The sequence below is a fragment of the Capsicum annuum genome, chromosome 4 (genome assembly GCF_002878395.1).
Source record: "Capsicum annuum cultivar UCD-10X-F1 chromosome 4, UCD10Xv1.1, whole genome shotgun sequence".
Classification (NCBI taxonomy): Eukaryota; Viridiplantae; Streptophyta; class Magnoliopsida; order Solanales; family Solanaceae; genus Capsicum; species Capsicum annuum.
This window is the reverse complement of record NC_061114.1, coordinates 76,350,062-76,364,566: the sequence shown is the minus strand read 5'-3', so window position 1 is coordinate 76,364,566 and position 14,505 is coordinate 76,350,062.

Sequence of the window (14,505 nt, the reverse complement as noted above, 5' to 3'; positions counted from 1 at the left end):
GATCATAACTTTATGTTATATTTATCCCTAAGTTACATGCTAGCGTTCACCCAAGAAATCGTCTTTGGACATTATATCCCCATCCAATGTAGGAATTAGTCATACTTCTACTCCTCATGTTTAGTGATTAGGATCCGGTATCAGATCGTGAATTGACATTAAAGTGGTGAGCTTCCATACATCGGAAGTCCATATTTTATGTTTTGTTCTTTTACTTCTCAAATTGTTCAGACTTATTTTGGCTACAGTCGGGGGCATGTCCCGACACTTTATTGATATTCAATTTTGGTTCTTGTTAGAAGGTTTTGCTTGGACTACTGTGGTAGTTGGTGGGTGTCGATTGATCGTTTAGCCGATCATCAGTGGTTCATCATGGATATGCATTGAAATTTTCTTAAGCTATTTCATGCTATCTTGTTATATATTCGAAATTCATCCAACTTTAGGGTACTTTGTGTTTGGGTTGGTTAGGTGTAGGGGGTGATCTCTGGTCCATGTGGGACTTGAGATACCCGTCATGGCCAGTCCCTAGTTTGGATCATGACACATGTCCAGGGTAAGACATATAGCAGGATCTTACCCATACAGTAATTAAGCATATCATTATCATTTGAATTCAGCAAGTAATTGGTCAAGTTCTTTTCCACCTTTGCTTGTCTCTTCCTCGGTTAGCTCAATATTTTTCAATAAGAAGTTACTGTAGAAACTAGATCCTTGATTCTATATTTTATATCATAGTACTCAAAGTATGTAACATGTCTCTTATGCACCAGATAAATAATTTCATCAACATATTGAAATGAAAAAGAATTTACATAAATATGTATAGTAAAAATAAGAACTATGCAGCAGAAGGTAATTTGTTGCAACAGATATCCCATTTGTTGCAACAAATATGTAATCTGTTGCAACAGATGGTCCATTTATTGAAACAAATATATAATGTTGCAACAGATGGTCCATTTATTGAAACAAATATATAATGTTGCAACAGATAGGACATATGTTGCGCCTATCTCTGTACATGTTAATAAATTACCTCAGCTACTGCAAGTAATGCAACAGATGAAGAATTTATTGCAATAAATATCCCATCTATTGTAGTAGATATGTAATTTTTTGAAATAGATGAAATATATATTGCACTGATCTCTATACGTATTAACAAATTACCCCAGCAACTATAAGTTATGAACCAGTGGGTAATCAATTATAATAGATGTCCTATCTGTTCCAGATATATAATTTGTTGCAATAACAATCCGTTGCAATAGGTGAGATATTTACATAAATATTTACAAGTTTGAAAACCCTAAATAATATAAATTAAAGGTTATAAAACTTACCCAGTCGACCCAACAAACATTCATACTATCATATCCTAAAAAAATTTTGCACCAAATTTATGCATGGAGTAGAATTATGGGGCTTTTTTATGATTTCATCACCTTGTTCAGCTTAGCCTTCTTTTTGGTATTCACAATATTATAAATATTCACCTTCTTTAGCTCATGTTGCTCCCTTATGGCTCTTGAAAATTGCTCAATAGTGCAAGAAAGAGAAGTTGCAATTTTTCTTTATTTGATATCTGATAGCACCTGAAAATTGCTTTCTTTCTCCTCTTAACCTCCAACTGAATGAATGAATATGAAATTTTCTTTGATTGAATGACATATCTTTTAGATGTCGATTGCTTAATAGCATCAGTCAATGCATTAAGAGCATTAATTACTACATCATGTTTCTTTTTGTACTCTTGACCTTTGTATACAGAATATGAGCTAGGAGAGGCAATATCTCTCAATTATTGTATACCAATCTGTATGATAAATCTATAGTATGCCCACTTAAAGGGGTATATCCACCACAAAAATTAGTAAAACCGGTATGATCATAATCATGGTCATTTCTTATTTCAGATGTTGCAAGAGGAGCATCAACCAACCTATTACCAATACTAACCCTAACAAAAATAACATTACCAACAATAGGACCATATCAGCAGCAACAACAATGCCAATAGAAGCACAATCAACAACAATATCACCAAGAATAAGTTTATCCTCCCCAAATGCTTTTCTTTTGATAGTTGTTGCTCTAGTCAATTTCTTTTTATTCTATCAATTACCGTAGCCCTGATAAAGTTTTCACAGATCATAAAATAATAAGAAATGACATCTTCAACACTCTATTAGTCGGAACAAGCCATGGATGTATACTCTAAAACAAACACGTACATATATTAGAATGATGATTAAATCATTAAAATTAATCATTAATTATTAATTAAAGTAAAAACTTAATTGAAAGTAGAATTACTACTTTCACTGGGGTTAAAAAGATAAAAAAATTACCTTTTTATTATTTTTGGCCGACACTCATCTCAAAAATCTTGAACTAGAAATCTCTTCTTGGTAGCCATTCACTTGTTGTCGGCGATGATGAATGGCTTCAAATGCCCATACCTATAAAATTATGTCAATAAATCAAAAGCATTATTCAATAAAAAAATAAAAAATATACAAAAAAATAGATATTTGTCATAAAGCCCATAGAAAGCCATATAAGTTGACTTTCTTTGGCGTTAAAGAACTCAACAAATATTTGACCATTATTTTGAAGTTTCCATGACCACAAGAGTAATTGTTAAATGCCTTCAGAGCCTCAGAGAGCTTTATTAAACCAAGTGGTATGTTGGTATTAACATCTCTCGCTCAAAGAATATTATGTACAAACCAAATTAAGTACAATGATTATTTGTGCTTCTTTGAAAGCCTTTTACCTTTCAACCCTTCAACCAAATTTGTGTTTTTGAAGTTTGGACCAACAAGGGACACCAAGTCATCGCCATCGCTTGATTTACCTTTTTGAGTTTTCTTGACAGTCTTAGATGTTGACTTAGCTCCTTTATTTATTGTTGTTATTAGTGTGCCGGGTGTTTTTTGTGTTCAGTAACTATGACAAACTCCTTCCAACCAAAACAAAGTGGTATGCCACAGTAATTTATTTAGACTTCATTCATCTTATCTTTATTCTCATACATAAACCTACATTTGAGAAAACCATACACCATAATCATTTGGAAATGAGTATTATTGTCCTTTGACAAATCAAGATATTACTCAAAGAAGATGTCTTTGAAATAAACATTTGATTTTTATTCTCAAAGTATTTTTCTAACGATATCAAAAGTTTTTTTATGGCTGACTTTACCACACAATCATCAGTTAAATCAGTGGCACCATCACACTCCATTCTCATAGAAAAATTATCAATATAAAGGGTGTGTTTGGTATGAAGGAAAATGTTTTCTACTAGAAAATATTTTCCTGAAAAACAAGTTGATTTCTTTCTTGTGTTCTTATGCTTGGTTAGTGGATGTAAAATATTTTTCGAAAAATGTTTTCTAGTGTTTGGTTGGTGAATGAATTTTTTTTTTCAGAAAATACATTTTAGCGTTTATCTAAAGAGTAAAGATATGTTTTAGAAAAATAATTTTTGACCCTGAAAAATATTTTTTTAGGATGTGTTCAATATGAAGGAGGAAAAACATTTTCTAGAAAAATAAGTCGTTTCGTACGTATATTTTTGTGTCCGTTATGCAAATTGGGTAAGTATATATTTTCTAAAAGTATTTATATATATTTAACAAAAACAATGAGAACGAATAGGATAAGAAGGATGGGATAAGAAAAAAGTTTTAAATTTTTTTAAAAAAAAATTAAGAAAAAATATTTTTTTTGGGGGGGGGAGAGGGGTAGTAAGTGGGGATTGAGGTTGTCAAAATATATAGTAATGGTGGGGTAAGAAATTTTTTTGATCTTTTTAAAAATAAATTATTTTTTTTTGGGGGGGGGGGGGGCTAGTAGAGGTGTGGGTTGGGGTAGGGTAAGAAAAAAATAATTTTTTTTTAGGAGGGGAGGTTGGTAGGGGTAGGGTGGAGTGGGGTTGGGTAGTGGAGGGAAGGAAAAAAGTTTGAATTTTATTTAAAAAATTAAATATGTTTTTCTGAAGGGAGTAGGGATTTGAGTTTTGGGTTCGGGAATAAGGTAAAAAAAAATTTCAAATAGTTTTTTTGGATAGGGGTAGTAGGGGGTTGGGGTTATAGGAGTGAAGGTGGGGTAAGAAAAAATTTAAAATTTTTAAAAAATTTAATTTTTTTATTTAGGGGAGAAGGGGTTGGTAGGGGTGGGGGTCAGGTAATGGGATAAGAAAAAGTTTGAATTTTTTTAGAAAAAATAAATATTTTTTGGAAGAGTTGGAGGGGGGAGTGGGAGTTTGGGGTAGGGTAGGGGATAAGGTAAGAAAGAAATTTGAAAATTTATTTGGATGGGGGTGGTAGGGGTGGGGTGGGGGTAGGGGATTGGGGGAGAAGTAGGGGTGCGTGATTTTGAGAGTTGTATGAATATTTCAACTTAAGAGTGAGGTTGAAAGAGAGTTTTGGAAAATGTTTTCCTTACTTTTTGAAGTAAAGTCATTTTCCTTAGATTTGAGGAAAATAAGTTGATTTAAAAAAGATTTTCCAAAACCTTAAAGCCAACCAAACCTGAGAAAATTGGAAAACATTTTTCAGAAACTATTTTCCTTCATACCAAACACATCCAGAAGGTTTTGACAACCTCTTCGGTGGAAGGGCTATTAGGATTTAGCATTTAGATCACATTGACGTTTTGATCTAAATTCAGGATATTTTGTGAAGCTTTCTTCTTCCTTATGTTCATTTTCATCATCTTCTCCTTCTTCTTCTTCTTCTTCCTCCTCCTTCTCCTCCTCCTCCTCCTTTTTCTTCTTCTTCTTCTTCTTCTTCTTCTTCTTCTTCTTCTTCTTCTTCTTTTTCTTCTCTTTCTTCATTTTTATCATCTTCTTCTACTTCAACACCTTCTCAATCCCCTTCTTTATCTACATCTACTTCCTTTTCATTTTCATTATTTTTCTCTTCATCTATCTCATCTCCCTCACTTTCCACTTCTCTTTGTTTATCTTTATTTAAATCTCCATATTTTTCACTTCTTTTTCATCCTTTTTTTATATCTAGAGATGATAGAAAAGGAACTTCGACTTGTGATTGAGATATGCTTGTACAACAAGTTCATTTAGTAATGAACGTAGCCTAGCAACTTTACGTCTTTCTTTCTTTGGAGTTGATTCACTTTCTTTATTTTTGGAGGAGCCATTTTATCAACAAACAAGAGAAAAATAAAAAAAATTATAATTGATTTGTGTATCATTACAGAAAAAGGTAAGAGTTAATTCAAAATGTACAACACAGTAAAATAATAGTTTCAATAGATACGTGATCTGTTGCAATAGATGAGTATCTGTTGGAAGCAATTAAATAATTTTAATATTGTTTTGATTTCTTACAACAGGTGACTCAGTAGTTGCAACATATGTATTATCTATTAGAAGAAATCAAAATAGTTTTACTACTATTTTGCTTTACTCCAACAGATGACTTATCTGTTGCGGCAGATGACTTATCTATCGCAATAGATGGACAATTCATTGAAAACAACATAACAATAAATCAACAGATGGAATAGTTATTTCCAATAGATGTTTAATATGTTCCAACGGATTTTTATTCTGTTTTATAACATATTACATATCTGTTGGGCAATATTTTGCCATGAACATCTATCAACAAGAACACCACTAACACCAATACCAACAACAAGCTATATCATCAAGAACACCACCACCGCCAGCATCAATAAAACCAACAAAACCCAAGAACACTACCACCACCACCAATACCAATCAGACTAAGAAAACCAAGAACACAAACAATACCAATAAAACAAACAACACCAATATGAATAAACACCAAGAGAAAATATCAACAATTGTTGAATTTGATCATAGTAGATATCTTTGAAAAAATTTAAAATGTAAGTTTCGCTATTCTTATAACCATATTTGAGAATAAGAACAACAACAACAATAAAAAAAAATTATATTTCACCCAGAAAAGATATCATATTTACATCAACCATATTAAGAGAATAAATACAACAAATTAGAGTTTTCTTGAGTTTTCATTTAATTTGAAGCAACAAATCCTAAATTTATTAACCCATACTAGATGAGAAGCAACTCAAGTTCTTCTTTTTCTTCATAAATAAAAAACACAATTTTTTAAAAACCAAGAAAAAAGAGAAGCATTTACATGTGAAGAGAGAGAAATTAAAAGTTGAAAGTCGAAAAGAAACGATGAAGAACTTGAAATTTGGATCGCCGGAGGATAGCTACTGCGTTGATCTGTTGTCGATGATTTGCACCAATTGTTGGACATTTTGAGGGGAGAAAAGTTATAATTTTTGAGAATTGATTTTGCTTTTTGAATTTTTTGTTTTTATTAAAAATAGTTGAAATTGTTTTGTATTTTTTTTTAAATAAGAAATTTTAAAAATATTAATTGGATCCTCAATCAACTTAATTTGATTTTTAACTGCCTTTGACTCTTAGACTAGGTCAAGAGTCACAAAAAGTTAAAGGATACTTTTTTGACACATTTCCTTCAATTTTCTCATATAAGATATCTTTATTCTATTTGCAATTAATTATAAGGGCATTTGATTCCCTTTCTAGTATCTACTACTAATCAATATATATATATAGAGAGAGAGAGACTTTTTTGACACCTTTCCTTCAATTTTCTCATGGAAGATATCTTTATTCTATTTACAATTAATTATAAGGGCATTTGATTCCCTTTCTAGTATCTACTACTAGTCTATATATATATATATATATATATATATATATATAAAAGAGAGTTATGGATATGCCTATGTGGCACCTCTCTAAGGCCAAGATTTCAATTTATCTTTTTTCTCCTTTTTTTGGCATTTTAATTCTTTTTTTTTTTTGCTAAAAAACTAATAATAATTTATGAAGTTATAGCAAGATTTATTGCACATAATATGTCATTACAAGAATAGTAATTGTTATCCCACCCTTTCATATGCATTTCTACCGTTTCAAGTATGCCTATTAATGTACCACCATTAATATTCATTATGAATTATTAAGAAAAATATGTAAACGCAATTTAAAAATCTATTGAATTGTGTATAAAATGCGTATGAAAAAAGATGAAAAAGGTAACATCTCTATTTCTTTCACCCAACTTATTCAAATTTTTGAGTTAGCATTTTTGTCCCTTGTCATTTTCATTTTATTCTTCATCTCTCTTTACTTTTTTGATTTGTGATTTATTTTATGATGTTTATGACATGTGTATAAAGTTATGAAAAATTTTATATTTGATTTTGTAGATGACGATGGCCATAGTGCTCAATTTTATATGAGCAAAAGTATCGATAAAGACAAATAGAAAAAGAAATAGAAATTTCATTTTTCAAAGTCTTAAGAGGAGGGGGTGTAAGACCCCGCAAATTTCTCTCGTAGTCTGAGCCTTAGAGCGTGTCAAGTGAAGGGTAAATCCAATCCAAAAAGGTTGAGAAGTGTCTTTCCAAATGAGAAGTATTTTAAACTGTATAGAATTTCCCTAATATCGACTTTTTGTCATGTAGAGCATTGAATAAGCTTTCCATCGATACCAATTTCATCAAAATTTGACATCGGACGAGGAATTTATGCTCGTTTTACAGAAAGCAGTCAGAACCGCCTAGGTGTGACGGCTGAATTGACGGACCGTCGAGCTTGCGACTGACCATCGCCCAGCCCGTCGCAACCAAGGAAGTGATGCCCAAGTGTGACGGCCAGGACGATGGACCATCGAGGCTGTGATGGACCGTCGCTGGGACCGTTGCGCTGAGGCAGTGTGACCTCATCCTAGCCAACGTGCGATAAATGATCCGACGGACCGTCGGGTTTACAACGGAACATTGCTGAGACCGTTGTATCAAGGCAGTGTATTTTTTTTCCAACCGTTGTGCGACGGATGATCCAACGGACCGTCAGACTAAGCGACAAACCGTCACTTCGACCATCGCAGACCCCGTTCAATATTTTTAACTCATTTTTAAAAGGGTTTTTTGGTCTTTTTCCCACTCATTTTAGCCCCTATTTATATCCGATCAAGGCTCACAACTTCATTTCTCATCTTCAACATAAAAAACTAGGGTTTTTATAAAATCAAAACCCTTCTTTCTTCTTCAAGAAAAATCAAGAGAAATCAAGAAATCAAGAATCTCTCTAAGAGCTTTCAAGAAAAAGTTCTTTTAAGGTATGTAGATGTTGATTCTTAGGTCCCTTTCATCCAAGAAGCTTAAGAACTCTTTTCTAAAATTCAAAGATCTTATGTTTGTGGGTTTTCATGATTCATGTGAGTTGAAATTGATGTTCATGCTATTGTTGAGTTTTGATTCATGTTTGTTTGTAAGGTTTTAAAGCTTTGACCCTAGTATATGATATTCATGTAATGTTCATGATAGACGCTCTTCAAGTTGCTTGTCAAGTGATGTGTTCATATCAATTAAGTGAAGAAAATTGTTGAATAAGCAAAGCATGTTCCCCATATGTTTGATAAAATGCTTATGTGAAGGAATTAGAGCCATTATAGCATGTTGACTAGAAATCCCCAATTGTGTGCAAGCACATGCATGTCAAGTGTTTGTTGAAAAGCCGTAGTGAATGAATTGTGACATGATAGCATGAAATTCCCCAATTATGTGCTCTTTGATACATGCTAAGACTTTAATACATGCCAAGTGTTTAATGCACGACCTTGTTGAATAGAGTATGATCCAATAGCATGTCCCCCTATGTTATTACATGTTTAGGATTCCTAAATACTTGAAGTGATGCCTTAGTGATTGTGATAGTGAATGATTATCCATGGTCTTGATTATTCAAGAATGGTTATGTTTTTTATATTATCGAGTCTTGGGGGTATTTATACCCGACAATTTATCTGTTGTCTAGAGCCCGTGTCAATTTTTACGATAATTCCAGTCGAGCCATGATTCTCAGAACTCAGCGAGTTATAGAACTCTATATTCTCAGACAGATACAGAACTTAAGAAATCTCAGTAATCTCTGTAATCATCGTAATCTCAGTATCACTAGTAATCTAGCCTCAGTTCTGTACCCATCTCAGATCTAGTAGTATTCAAGTGTTCAGTTCTAACCTCTGTAGTAATCAAGTATTCTATTCAAAGCTCAGTGTCGTTTAGTTAGATAATGAGGTTCAATAGTATTACGTTAGATACGGAACCAAGTGGATTTAGCTTAACTCAGTCAGACCATTCGAGAAACATGATCAGTATCAGATTCAACTTAGTTTGTGTTCAGTTAAGAATCAATTCAGAGTCTTTCAGTTGAGAGTAGGAGCTAGTACCGAGTGAGGGCAGGGATGACGACTCCACGTCAGAAAGACAGAGTCGTTAGGAGTAATTCCTGAACTCCAGAACTGTATAGCCAGCAGGAGTCACCCATCAAGAAAGGTTGGTCACCCATCAGATAGGCTTGATTATTATATGCCTTAGGCTTGACTTCCTGCGAGGGTCACCCGTCAGATAGGCTTGATAGAGAGGTCTTTATCCGTGGCACAGTATTGACATCCTTTCAGCTGGGTTACAAATTGGACCCCACCAGTAGAGATTAGGGGTATGTCGATTAAGTTACTACTTCCCACAGTTGCAGTTTCAGTATCAATCTTTAGAAATCAGGACTGTTAGATATAGTCATCTATCTTAGTGAGGAACTCAGATAGTTTCATTGATTCATGGACCACCCGTCAGATAGGCATGGTCCCATATAAAGTTATTCAGTATCAGATCTAGAGATCACCCATCAGATAGGCTTGATCTCAATCTCAAATTCAGTTGAGTATTCTTGTATCAGATCTAGAGATCACCCATCAGATAGGCTTGATCTCATTCTCAGATTTAGTTGAGTATTCTTATTATCAGATCTAGAGATCACCCATCAGATAGGATTGATGTCAGTCTCAGATTTAGTTGAGTATTCTTGTTATCAGATCTAGAGACCACATGTCAGATAAGCTTAATCTCAGTCTTAGATTCAGTTGAGTATTTTTGTTATCAGATCTAGAGATCACCCGTCAAATAGGCTTGATATCAGTCTCAGATTCAGTTGAGTAATCTCATTATCAGATTTCGAGATCACCCGTCAGATAGACTTGATCTCAGTGTCAGATTCAGTTGAGTATTCTTGTTATCAGATCTAGAGATCACCCGTTAGATAAGCTTGATCTCAGTCTCATATTCATTTGAGTATTCTTGTTATCAGATCTAGAGATCACCCGTCAGATAGGCTTGATCTCAGTCTCAGATTCAGTTGAGTAATCTCATTATCAGATCCCGAGATCACCCGTCAGATAGGCTTGATCTCAGTCTCAGATTCAGTTGAGTATTCTTGTTGTTAGATTCAGACATGATCATTTCTTATTATTGATAGTAGATTTCAAAATCATTCGTTAGAGAGGTTTGATCTCCGATGCAGTCAGTAGAGAGTAGAAACCTCAGAATTCAGTCATTGATATGAGTAGATTCAGTTAATCAATTTTAGTATCATCAGTTTTCGAGGTCACTCACTAGATAAGACTGATCTCAACTCTAGTACTTAGTTATCAGTACCAGATGATTCAGTATTTAGTATCTCAGGCATTAGCAGTGAGTTCAGATGGCAGTAAAGTAGTATTCGAGTTTCAGTATTTTGAGTCGCGATGATTTCAGTTATGGTTCGTGCATTCATGCATGCGTTCTTATTCAGTACTCTCATGATTATTCAGTTAAGTAATTGTTCATGCATAAGCCCTTGCATTTAGCCTTACCTCGTCTGCATACTCGGTACATTCCCGTACTGACACATTTACGCTATGGTGTTTTATTTGACACCATAGGTTCAGAGGCACGAGATCCAAAGTACCCTTAGCAGCTCAGTCCCAGTCAGAAGCAATAGACATAGCAGTGAGTCCTCTTCATTCGAGGATGATCCTTTTATCATTATTGCATCAGATTTTATTTATTTTTAGTAGACAGAGTTAGTTGGGGACATGTCCCATCAACTCCACAGCTCAGATAATTTAGAGGCTTTTTGGGTAAATATATCAGTATTCAATTTTAAATTTTGAGTATTTTTAGATGTTTTGAACCTTATGGTCAGTTTTCCTATTTATTATCTATATTATGCAGTGTCCAGGTACAGATATCAGTAAAGGATTAGCTTGTGGTCCTTTGGGATCATGAGCACCGTGTGACGTTCCGGTTCTAAAAAATCGGGTCGTTACAAAGGGAGTATGAAAATATTTTCAAGTAAGGATGCATCTTCGTCCCTTTTCCATTTTTATTTTGTTCTTCATCTCTTTTTAATTTTTCGATATGTGATTTATTTTATGATGTTTTATGATGTTTGTATAAGGTTATGAAAAATTTCACATTTAATTTTGTAGAAAACGATGGCCATTGTGCTCAACCTTATATGCACTAAAGTATCGATAAAAACAAATAGAGAAGGAGATAGAAGTTCTATGTTTCAAAGTCTTAAGAGGAGGAGGATAGTATGAAAATATTTTTAAGTAAGGATGTATGTATGTAATTGATTTTTTTCTATTTTTTTATTTTTCATTTCATACTTTTTAATTTCTCAATCACAAATTACTATAAATAGACCATAGAAAAACAAATGAAAGTAGGTGACAATTATTATTTTATTCATTAGCTTATTTTATTTTATTTTATTTTGTGGTCTCTAATAATTCATATATTCTCTCTTTTTTGCTTTTTGTGTTTTCTTCCTATGATGTGTGTGAAGGGTTATAGAAAAGTTCACATTTGATTGGTAGAAGACGATAACTACAAACTCTATATTTTTAAAGTTTTAGAGACAAAGGAGGGTCTTATGATGGTAATATGAGAATAGGTTCAACTAAGAATATATGTCTTTAATTGATTTTTTTCTATTTCATTAATTTTTTTTAATTTTTGGTTACATTATTTTTTAACCTTTGATTAATTTAATCAATCGTAAAATTCTACGAAACGATCGTAGAAAAAAAAAAGAAAGAAGGTGATCATTTTTCTTTTATTCATTAGCTTCTTTTATTTCCTTTTTTTTTAAATATCTTTTTGGTACCTAACGATCTATATGTCTATATTTATATATGCATATAAATTTGAAAATAATGAGAAAAGTGATTTAATTCAGCCAAATCATTATTCTTCATTTTTGACAATTTTCTCTCAATTTTCCCCTAAACAAATTGCTTAAAAAATAAAGATATTCTATATATCTATTTCTTAAATGTGTCACATTATTTTCTTCCCATATTATTTTAGTCATACTAAAAGATTGTAATGTATGAGTTACATATTATAACTTATAATTCATAAGCTCTATAGCACTTTGTATATATTTTTCTATGTGAAAATAGATTCACATGCTCGCCACCTAGCAAAGAAGGTGGATTAGAGAATATTGTATCGACATGAATTTACAGTGTGAAAATCTTCTCTCTATGAGGCAGTAAAAGCGACATGACAGTCCGCAAGATATGATTTTTGGTTGAATTTTTACTTGTAATGTGTAAAAATATGTAACTACAGACTTGTATAAGTGAATGTGTTTATTTTTTTTACCTTTTTTTTGTGAATTGTGTTCTTTTTCAGAATTTTAATTTAGTTTATGAATATGACAGGTGTACTATGTGTGTTTGTCAATAATTGAGTATTTTATTTACGTTGTATGAGAGTATGTCAAATGTGAGTGAAAAAATAAATTGCTCTCCTCTTATATATTCAATTATAAAGAGACATGTATTTGTAAAAATATGTCAAAACAATTAAAGGAGTGAAATTGTGTTGATGTGTGAATTGTGATTGTGCTAATAAGAATAAGAATGAAAAAAAATGAAAGTGTGTTAGAAGAATTGTTTTCCCCTACTTTACAAGGAAGTTATGAACATGATTATGTGTATTGTTTCATTATTTTAAATTTATTTTAACTTGCTGGTTATGGTTAATTTAAGGACAAAAGAAGTGAGAATTCACAATTCTCTAGTGATGGATGTTTGTATTCTGTTTTTTCTTTTCCTAATATAATTTCAATGAGGAAGAAAAATCTTGGAGTGAATGGGAGTCTTAGGGTAGCCGATAAAGTGAAGGCCATAAAATCAATCCATAAAAACAGTCTCTTGTAGAAATATACGGTAAGACTACGTACAATAAACCTTAATGGTTAAGGCATCTTCTAGCCTCATACATAGAGGAAGTTTCAGTGCACTAGATTGTTCTTTTAATATAATTTCAAAGAGGCTTTGTGAACTTTCTAATATAATTATGAGTTAGATAATTTAGTTTTACTCTTTATTACTATCTATTTTCTTTTAGGAAGAAGGTTACAATTAGTAGATTATATATTCTGATATCAAGAGTAGATATAATATTTTCTCATAAATTTGAGTTTTAGAAATAATGATTGATTGTATATTTTTACGAAATTGAAAGACATTCAAATTTCAAAATTAAAATTTAGTAGAAAATTAAATGGGATGAAGTCTAAAAAAAATAGTTTTATTGACTTTAAAGACATGTCACATCTCTTCATTTTTGCCCATATACATCAATATCTTTAGTAGCTAAAAACTCTAAGTGATGAAAATTAGTGGAAAAAATAAAGTAAGAGTTAACAATGAAATGGATTAGAACTTAAAATTTCATCTATGTAGATTTGGAGACTAAAAAAATTGTTTAACATACTTTCAATATTTAGTTATTAGAATATTTTTAAAAAGATAAAATGTAATATTTTTGAAGCTGCACGAGGCGTGGATAAAGTTGTCTAGTCTAGTATAAAAGTAAGAATAACCACACAAGCGATGACATGCTTGCTGACCATAGGGTAATTGTGGAAATCAAGAAAAAAATGTGCTTATCTATGATGTACATAGATGGAGCGGAAGATGAACTATTGCAGAAGTTCACGCTAAAACCAATTGGTTTTCCACTATTCTAACCGCGTCCATCCTTAGCACTTTTAGAAGAAAAGGAAGAAAAATTAGAGTGAATAATCAAAAGAAGAAAAATAGTAAAAAAAAAAGTCAAAAAGAATGAATTCTTTTAATGATCAATAAATTTATATCCACATTCATTGCTCAATTAAAGAGAAGGTGGAAGATGAGATGACACTCTTCAAAGCTAGGATTTCTTTATTTTTTCTCATTTATTTATATTTTTTCTATTATATTTGTTACTTCTCTTTCTCATTTGTTGAATTTAAAATGATGTTTTCTTGTTTTTATTGTTGATTGATGATGTAAGTTTCAAAGTGTAAAGTTAGATTATCATTTTACTCCTATATTAAATCAAAATATCATAAAATACTAATTAAATTTTAGATAGTAATCATATCATATTAGACTAAATACTAAATAAAGTATTTACTGAAACTAATATAAATTTGGATGAAAAATTATAAATATTAATCTATTCAAATGGTCATATGTTCCTTTAGGCTTCTACAAAAATGGTTATATTTTCGGGTACATTTATTTTTTTTACATTCAAAGCCATAAAG